Here is a 10,809-nt window from a genome sequence, read left to right as displayed (position 1 = left end):
CCCCAGACATGAAACAGCCACGCCCCCAGACATGACACAGCCACGCCCCCTGACATGACACAGCCACACCCCCAGACATGGTGCTGTTGTGACTAAGGAAGGCTTTACCTTCTCACTCTCTCTGCCAGTCTGCTTCATTCTGTCTATCACTATGAGTTACTTGAGCAAAATCTACATCATTTCCTTTAAATTTGATTAACTGAAAAAACTGTGTTCTTTTATTCACATCCCCGGCCCCATTAAGTGTTGCCACACCGCACACACTCATTTTGAAAATGAACATTAAATCTAAACAAAAAAGTGACACAAAAATTAAGCAATCTTCTTACCTTCATCGTTAAGTTGCAGGTTTAGATCAGTAAAACCTTCCTCCTATAAATTGCTTCTCAAACACTGTAAAGACTGTATAAAATCTACCAGATCTGGAAAGTCTTCTTCCACCCGAACCCCTTTTGCATGTTTTGTATTTTCCAAGAATGTTCTGATCATTTTCAAAGTACACATTTCTCGAGGTCCACAGGGCTGTTAATACAAGGAAACGTTTCTTTCCTGATATCATTCTGACACACAGGTAAACAGGAATGGAAAAGACCTCCTGCAGCTCTGTCAAAATCTGGGTCTGTACATTGTCAACAGTAGGTTATGAGGCGACTCTTTGGGGAGATCCACCTTTTGCTCACCTCTTGGCAATACAGTGGATTACATGATAACAGATTAATCATTCTCTCTCAGTACATTCACTGTAAAGCTACTAACCTCTCTGTCTGATCACAGCCAAATCACTGTGTTCATTAATAGGACAGAGACTAACAGTGCTGCACCCACACTGACCAGTCAGCTGTTTAATATCAGGAGACGATACAGATGGGCCCAAAACAGCACAGAGGAGTTCCAGAAAGCAATCAACTCTCAAGAAATTCAAACACTTTTAGACACATTTCTTGAACACTCTCAATAAATCTAAATAAGAAGAATTGGCTTTTCAAAACACATATTGGATAACACATATTAAATCTCTTTACAATCAATTACTCAAAAATACAAGACCTGAACAAAAGCATATAACTGAAAAATTTAATATATTAGAACTACCAATAAAAGACTTCTAGAATCCCTTGGACTCACCCATTACTGAGCAGGAACTTAGAAATCAAATTTCTATTCTTAAAACCAAAAAAAAGCAAGTGTGTCTGATGGCATTTGAAATGAAATGATTAAACACAGAAGTATAAAATTCCTGAAAAAGACCAAAAGCATCATTTTCCAAAAAGAGCCAGATCTCAAGCAAACACACCACACAAGTTTCACATTATGGACACAAACGCTAGAAACCTGTACAAATTATAATTACTCAGGATTAAAGATTATTTCAACTGGAAACTTCAATCCAGCAGCCAGTCAACTGAGAGAGAAAGCAAGCAGGGCATTCTATGCAATCAAACGTCAAATTCACATTCAAATACCAATTTAAATGTGGCTCAAAATATTCCAGTCTATTATACAACCAATTCTGCTATATGGTTGTGAAGTGTGAGGGCTACTCATAATGGAACAAACACCCAGCTGAAATTATGCACTCTGAATTCTGTAAAAATATCCTGAAAGTGCACAGGAAAACAACAAATAATGCCTATACAGCTGAATTAGGCCAATTTACACTATTATTTCAAATTCAAAAAAGGATTATTGAATATTGGCTATACTTAAAAAATGCTCACTACTACTGGTACCACTATAAAGCCCTGCAGTGCCAAGATATGAGCAGAGAAAAGAATCCCCTCACACAGCTGGCCCTGACACTGAGTTCATTAACAAACACTAACACTGTAGCAGACCAGGACCAGTCTGAAATACAAACAATCAGACCAAACCAAATGATAACACTACAGAAAACCCGTTGGAACACACAAACACAAGCTCAAAGCAAAATGCACTGTTATCTGACCCTAAAATGTCAGTACACTGTAGCAGACTACCTGTACAAAGTGAATGACATTAAACACAGAAACACGTTGACAAAGTACAGACTCGAGGAACACAACCTGCCCATCCAGACCAGCCAATGTAAGTCATGCAGTCTGCAGAAGAACAGAGACTCTGTCAGCAGTGTAAAAATGACACTGTAGAGACAGAGCTGCACTTTCTCACTGAATGTGAAACATTCAGTCAAACACAACAAATTTACTTTACAAAATTTGAGACGACCCACCCCAACTCTAAGCATCTATTGAACACTGACAAATTTTCCATCCTATTGGCTGAAAAGAAAGCAGTGCTTTAACTGGACAATATACAGCTCTGGAAAAAAATAAGAGACCACTTCAATTTTTTCTTAAATCAACATCTCCACATGTACAGCAGCCCTTCCATTCAAGTGTTTGTTGAATTCCTATTTTTTAATGGTACCAATTGAGAACTTAAATGAACATTTAACACTGTTATTTTCTGCACTGTTTGCTTAAGTATATCTGTACTCTGTCAGCAGGGCACTTATTTTAAATAAAAATCTCCACAGGTAATAAAAAATAAATAAAGAAGACCCACCCCTCACCCCCCGCCCAACCTTCTCAGTCGACGGCAGGAAGGAAAAGAACAATGCCAGTGCTGATTATAAAAAAGACATTTAATTGGCCAATGAATCGGTCGACCACTACTTCACCCTGTGCTTCATGATAAACACCTGACATGGTGAGGTCTCGTACGGAGGTCTAGGATCCATTCCTCAGCTATGATTCTACACCAATAAATTCCCCTCCAAAAAAAGAAACCCAATTACCATAGCAACATGTTGTCACGGTTAGTCCCTCCCAGCTTCTGTGTTCCATGTGTTCCATCTTGTGTATTTTAGTTCCATTCCGTAGTTTCGTTTTCTCCGCCCCTCGTTTGATTTTCCACACCTGTCCCTCGTTTAGTTCATGTATTTAAACACTGTCTTCTTGCCCTTGTCTTGGTTGTTCATGCCATTTGCGTGTTCATGGTGGTTGTTAGGCTTCATTGTGTTTGGTGAATGTTTTTGAAAGCCCGATATGCATGTATTTAAGTTTGTACTCCGTGCCTTTGTGTTTATGCTAGACTTCGTGTTTCCTAGCCTTTGTTATAGCCTGTTTGCCTTCGTGTTTTGTTTGTTTGCTCATGTATCCACGTACTCTCCGTGTTGGCTCCATCACCCTGGACTGCTACAATGACTCTGATTTTGGATTTGCCCGTAATAAATCTCGTTCTTCTCTGCTCTCGCGTCCGTCTCCTTACCGCTCACTTACATTTGTACAGGTCATTTATTGAACACTTCTGTGGTTACCACTGTATTCATCACCCATTCCACACTGCCACTCAGTTTTTAACTGTATATATGTGATTGTCATGTAAGAGAGAATTAAACAGATGAAATATAAATGACCACTGTGAACCACAAACACTACTGGGTGCTGAAATAGATTCAGTAATGAAACTTCATTAATTCTAGTTAACAAAAACCTTATAGCCAGACCTGCCTAATCATGAACACACAACTAATTAGATCAGGAAACTAAGCTGTCCTTTAGACACACTTACACACCACCATAAACCAGACTAATAAACATTATCTACATGTAGCCCTGTGGGGAAAGGAATGTGTATATGATGTTATATGTGTATGTATGTATAAGTACTGTATATATTTATTTCCTTTCTTCTTATTGTTTGAAGGAGAAACGGTGAAATTGTTTACAGTTTTTCATGCGTATACTTGATTTCTGTGAGCGTTATTGTCACAGACTGCTACTCCCCCATAAGTCACGTGGTGAGGCCCGCCGCGTGCAGGGGGATCCACACGTACTGTGAATAAATGTTTTGTAACCACGCCACTTCGGGATTACATACACAGGGTTTATTGTTAAGTTTCAATGTGTCTATTTATACCCTGTCCGTGTGTGTCCCTTTGTTGGTCATTGTCGCTATGTGTGTTAACTCCTGGCCCTGTAGCAGTAACGATGGTTTGTGTAGTTCCCGTTAATGTGTAAATGTCTTCGTATGCTGTTTACAAAAGGGCTGCTGCTTCTCATCTGTCTGTGAGTGATGTGAGTGTAAAAGCTGATTTCTGCCTGTAAAGCGTCCTTGAGTTTGAGAAAGGCACTAAATAAATGTAACTAACTAATAATAATTTTTATTTCTAGTGTGGCTTATGTTTTGTTTTTTTTTTAGTTTGGCCTTGTCTGCTCCTGAAGCTCAATCCCTCTACAGCCGACCCTCAATAAATCAACAAATACTTCAGCCTCAATACCACTGTTTACTGTAGTAATTATGCTGTGTGTTAATAAGTAAATGTAGTCAGTGAAGGTGCAGTAATTATGCTGTGTGTTAATAAGTAAATGTAGTCAGTGATGGTGTAGTAATTATGCTGTGTGTTAATATGTAAATGTAGTCAGTGATGGTGCAGTAATTATGCTGTGTGTTAATATGTAAATGTAGTCAGTGATGGTGCAGTAATTATGCTGTGTGTTAATATGTAAATGTAGTCAGTGATGGTGCAGTAATTATGCTGTGTGTTAATATGTAAATGTAGTCAGTGATGGTGCAGTAATTATGCAGTGTGTTAATATGTAAATGTAGTCAGTGATGGTGCAGTAATTATGCTGTGTGTTAATATGTAAATGTAGTCAGTGATGGTATAGTAATTATGCTGTGTGTTAATATGTAAATGTAGTCAGTGATGGTGCAGTAATTATGCTGTGTGTTAATATGACAGACTGGAGCTTCAGCAGTGATCATAGTTATGACGGAGCACAGGTGGTGATCAGGGTGGTGGTGGTTGTTGTTGTTGTGTACACCCCCCCCCCTTTGTGTGGCTCATTCTCTCCACTGGTTCATTCACTTTGAACTCTGAGTATGTTTCTATTCTACATTTACAACAATATCTCTCTACAAGATCCAGATTTGTTTTAGTTTGATTTCTAAACAGTTCTCCATCACTGTAATAGTTACTTCCTGATGCTGAGCTCACTAGAGGACACAGACACAAATCTGTAGAAGTGGTTACTATGGTAACTGCTGAAACATTATGCATACCTACTTGTTAAGATCTTGTGCAGTGATGCTGTTGTGATCTTTCTGTCAGGAACTGGAGCTGAACTGCCCCAATCCCACAATCATTCTAGATCCCGTCACCGTGACCAATCTCGTGCATACACATATAATTATAACTCTGTATGTTTAAATACACACACACACACACACACACACACACTATGAGATCCTGTGATGTAATTTAATGCAACTGTAAATACTTTTGTCAAGTCATGGAAAAACAGGCAATCTGTAACATCTTTTAAATAGTTTAAATAGTTTAGTTGCCATTTGTCAACATGTTTTATTTAAGAGTTCCCCTTATTGTTCAGGTTATTGTAACGGTGAGTGATAATGAGGCGGTTGCATGTGCGTAGGAGAGCGAAATTTATTAGGGGCAAATCCAGAGTCGTAGTCAGAGTAGTCCAGGGTCATAGAATGCATAACAAAAACAAGAGCTATCTGCCATTCATACAAAGGCAAGGAAGCTGGTGGGCTATTTTAGTTTTATTTAAGTTAATTAACTATTTAAGTTCATAAAATTATTTTCACATTTGTTTACACATTGTGTTATATTGCTACATATGTAACGTTTAGGTTTTTATCGTTAAAGGGGAAGCTGGACCTTGTTCAAGAGCATATGGGAAAACCAAAAAAGAAACTGATTCAGGAGGTTGAAACAAGGTGGTACAGCAGCTTTCAAATGCTGGAGCGATTAGTAGAACTCAGGGAGCCTGTAAGCACTGGCAGGCTTACAAACTGCTATTCCTGCGCTGACCTCTGATGAGTAAAATAATGTTTGTGAGCTCCTGTCTATACTGTCTCCTTTTCACAAGGCCACTGTGGTGCTCTCAGAGGAGAAAAAGGTATCTGGCTGCAAAGTGGTGCTATTATTGAAAATGGTGGAAAAGATGCTCCAGGAAGAGGCAGCAAAGGCAACGGTCCCAGTAGCTAGTGAACTAGGAGAGACCTCATCAGGCTCATTAGGGAAAAGCTCCACACAGCATGAGCATTATATCGCTGGGACCGCTGCTAGACCCAAGATACAAATCACTTGGATCCTTTATCCAAAAAAGGCAGATGAAGGAATAAAACAACTCACCTTTGAATCTGCCAATGTAATAGGGTCTAGACAGTCACATTCAACCCCAGCTGCAGCTTCAACATCACAGGATGCTGTAGCTGAAATACCTGGTTAGTATTTTTGCATTGGTTTAAAGTCAATTTCAGAGTTATGATCTCATTCATATTATCTGGTTTTGCTTCTCAGGAAACAAACTGTGGTGTCATTTTGATGCCACGTTCATGGAGGCCAGAAGAACTCACAATGTCACTGCTGATGCCACAGTTGAAGTGCAGACCTGGCAGAACCGAACATCAGCAGAACACAGGATCCCCTCCAGTACTGGGAGAGGCAGAGGTGCATATATCCAAATCTCCACAGGCTTGCTGTGAGATACTTGTGCACCCCTGCTTTCTCAGTACCATGTGAAAGTGTTTCCTCCAAACCATTGAGGTTATTTCCAGAACGAGAAACCAACTGAGTCCAAGCACAGTGGAAAAAATATTATTTCTTAATAAAAGTGAATGAAGTCACCACAGAATTCGTAAGCATAACCATTGTCCCATCTTTGGAAAAACACTGCAACAGTCTTAAAAACATCTCAACATAAATATCTCATGTCCTATTTGGTTTATTTAAACATTGACTAAAATCAACCTGTTTTTTGACACTAGTAGACCTCCAAAACCATCACCTACACATCAAAAACGGATTAGATGAATGAATGAACTGCACAAAATCATATTAAGTTGTTTTTATTTCTATTGTTGGCAGTGCCTATTCCCATGCTGACACTGGTGCAAAACAGCCAAGAGATCCATCACAAATAGTTGAAATGACAATAAAGGTTTAGCCAGCAGGGGGGTTTGTGTGCACATGAAGCCTTGAGATATAAACCTTTTTTTGAACCAATTGGATGGAAAGCTTGAAGGATTCATCTGGCCATCACTACAAAAACAAACAAAATTTTCAAAAAAAGAGACTTTAGTATTTACAAGTTACAAGTTCAATAAAAGAAATCCAGCAATCATAAATTCTCCAACATAAGTCAACATCAAAACTCCACTCTTGAAATTTCCATTGGAAACTAATACAAGGAAAAACAGGAAATTGGGTGATGTCACCTCCTGTCTTTAAGCAGGACAATTCCCCATAAAGCTCCCCTTCAAAGACAACATGGAAGACTCTCCACAAAAAAAATCAAAAGTAAGTTTTTTTTTTTAATAGACTTTTGTTTTACCTACTTAGTTAAAATATACAGAAATATACAGTCCATATGAACACACTGTGGTGGAGGGTAACTATCACAAGACATTACACTCATACTGTGTACATCTGCACCTGTATCACTCCACCACACAGAAAACAGAATGAAAAATCTTTCCCAGTTTCCAAAGATTTCCAACTTTAATGTGTAGATTTGTACAGAGACTTCAACACAGCGAGTTATGATTCCACAGCATGTATAACTTGTAGAACAGTGTGTATCAGAAATCAGAAATCAACTGCAGCTCAACAGTCCTTTAGCATCATTTATTGTGAGGTTTTTTGGGAAATTTGTGAGGTTTTTTAAAAAATTTGTGCTCCGGGGGTTCCGTATCTTGGAAGCTAAGCCCATTTCTAATCCAGGACTAGTGTCTGAAATTTTGTCTGCATGTACACTACCAGCTTGGCTGGCTATCGTAACGGTCAAGGGTCATGACTCAACCTCTGAGTCTGACACGGCCACTGGCAATGCTTCAGCAGATGAGATCCCACGTTGGGCAGCTGTTAATGCCCCCTCATGCCCATACGCTATATCCTCGATGTGTGAAGCTATCGCCATGTTTTCTCATTGCTTTGTGCCGAATAATATCAATCTGCGTTTCTTACAAACTCAGGGTACACAACAAGACTGCTCTCACTGGGTTGATTAGGTGTCACCCTTCCTAAATCTATTTTGCCATTTCTTGTGCGCCATTTTCATGGGATTTCACATATTGCACAAAGGGGGAGTGACGGCTAGCATTCAAAAACAGTTTTGTATCCCTGCAAAACGTCTCACTGTAAAACTCCTCCTAGATTGCTGTTTAACCTGTACCAGAAGCAACCAGGGTAAAACACAAGCCAAATATGATGGCTTACTGGCTCAAGAATATTCCTTTCAGTGTCTACAGATAGACTTTATGCACATTCCACCTTGTGGTCAGTTGAAGTACGTGCTAGTGATTGTAGACAGGTTTTCCAAGTGCACTGAGGCGTTTCCTTTTCTAAGGAAGACTTTCAACAGGCCTGTCATCCCACTGGAACTTACGCTAACTTCATTTAGATTTAAAAAAATGATCAAAATGATTCCTCTTTCATTTAAATCATCACATCCGTGTTCAGGGAATTCTTGCATCCTTATGGGACTCCCAGGAAGTTCAAGAAACACATGTAAGAACCCTGCTGTTCATACTGCCTTGTGTAACCCTAGTCAGATGTTTCTATCAACAAGAAAACAAAACAAAAAGAACAAAAAAACTCCCCAAAACTGTGCAAACCATCATAAAACAATAAAACTGTTCTAGGTACAGCTGCAATGTAGCGATTCCTGAAAATTTTTTTCATCAAAAGTATTTTCATCTCGATCACTTCCACTCCTTGGTCCTCTGTGTTTCTTCGCACCTATAAGGCTTGTCTTGTACATATTTGTTTGTTGGTGGAGTTGTTTGTGTTAACATCACTTGTTTACACTCACCTGCTGTCAGAGGGTATATGTATTTTTTCTGTCATTTAGACATCTGATAAAGTGAAAAAGGAATTAATCTACAAAACCAGACTGAGTCGATCTACTAACAGGTGGTAGTGTTATAACACTGACAGTGGTAGAAAAGAAAAAAAAATTTCAAGCAGAATTTATTTTTCATGTTATATTCTATATTAAATAAAAAAATAAATTTACTTCAGATCTCAAGGCAGAGCTGTCTACTGTATGGCAAATAGTAAATTGTTAATACATAGATTTAATTAAGTATTTAATGCAGATCATTTGCATTGGCTGAATGAACCTTTCACTCTTCGGTCATGTCTATCTGCCTAACTATCAGGTGTGTGTGTGTGTGTGTGTATGTGTGTTTTTTCTCTCTGTCTCTCTCACACACACACACACACACTCTCTCTCACACATTCTCTCTCTCTCTCTCTATCTGTCTCTCTCAATGTCACATTCTCTCACTCTCACTCTTGCATGCTGGCCTTTGGTAACACTGCCCTCCACCACCTGCACCTCCCGTTCTCCACCTGTACCTTGTGGCCTCTGCCCCCTGCCCTTCCACCCCACCTGGCTGACTGAGAGAGTACTTGGCCATTCCAGCCAATCCAAGCATCAGGGTCAGCTGTTACAGAGGACAGACGAGTGTCACACAGTACACTGATCTAAGCCCTCTATTCACCCCTACACTGTTCTAAGCCCTCTATTCACCCCTACACTGATCTAAGCCCTCTATTCACCCCTACACTGATCTAAGCCCTCTATTCACCCCTACACTGATCTAAGCCCTCTATTCACCCCTACACTGATCTAAGCCCTCTATTCACCCCTACACTGATCTAAGCCCTCTATTCACCCCTACACTGATCTAAGCCCTCTATTCACCCCTACACTGATCTAAGCCCTCTATTCACCCCTACACTGAGCTAAGCCCTCTATTCACCCCTACACTGAGCTAAGCCCTCTATTCACCCCTACACTGATCTAAGCCCTCTATTCACCCCTACACTGATTTAAGACCTCTATTCACCCCTACACTGATCTAAGCCCTCTATTCACCAGTACACTGTAATGATACATTGCAAACTGCCCTGACTGCCCCTGTCTCAAATGCAGAGCTCCAGTGTAAGATCTGTCATCAACTCCACTAGTCAGCAGTCTGGCAGGAATGATCCACAAAGCATCAGCTATTATGGATCTCTGTATGGACCTCCATTCTAGGATGAGGACCATGGCAAGACTTTAAGGCCCATGCAGTCAAGAGTTTGCCAGTCTAAGACCACATCTTGTTTTATTAATGGACTAAACAAGGTGCAGTTTGTTTGAGTCGAAACATCTGGTTTATGAAGCTCATGTGATACACCCATCATCTTTAACCCAAACTGGATCAACTGCACCAGTCGTTGATGCTATGGTGGCATTCACAACAAAAACAAAGAAGGATATACGACTGGAGCGGCTCAAAGTGGTGTGTGTTTTACTGCTTGCGGTGAGCTAGAAGAGTGGTGGATGTTGTGTCATAAGTATCTGGCGAAAAGCCTTTATACAAGAGTATGTGTCCCTGAACTATTTCCCTAAGGAGAGAGAGCATGAGGGGAAAACAAGAAAGAAAAGAGCCTGAGATTTGGAGAAACATGTTTACCCTCAGCACATCTTTGTCTGGCTTCCATGAACAAAGTTGAAGCTCTCAGATGAATACAATCTTCTGAAAGGCACAAACAGGGATTGAAACTGTGGGCTTTGGTTTACAAAACTAACACCTTGCCACTTGGCCATCATGCCTTAGAAGCAAGTCATGAACTGGTCTTTAACAATGCATGAGCTTGCACCTTAAGTCTGACAGTAGAAAAGCCTTGAAAAGGTTGGAAGTTACTAAAATATTGACAGCCTTCTGACTCATGAGTAACTGTCATTGGAAGCTGATCGTGCACTATCGATAGCATCAGCGTAAAGCACAGCTGCATACGCTTCC

Source organism: Electrophorus electricus, chromosome 5 (assembly GCF_013358815.1).
Source record: "Electrophorus electricus isolate fEleEle1 chromosome 5, fEleEle1.pri, whole genome shotgun sequence".
NCBI lineage: Eukaryota > Metazoa > Chordata > Actinopteri > Gymnotiformes > Gymnotidae > Electrophorus > Electrophorus electricus.
The sequence above is the reverse complement of the archived record's forward strand: the minus strand, read 5'-3'. Positions refer to the sequence as shown.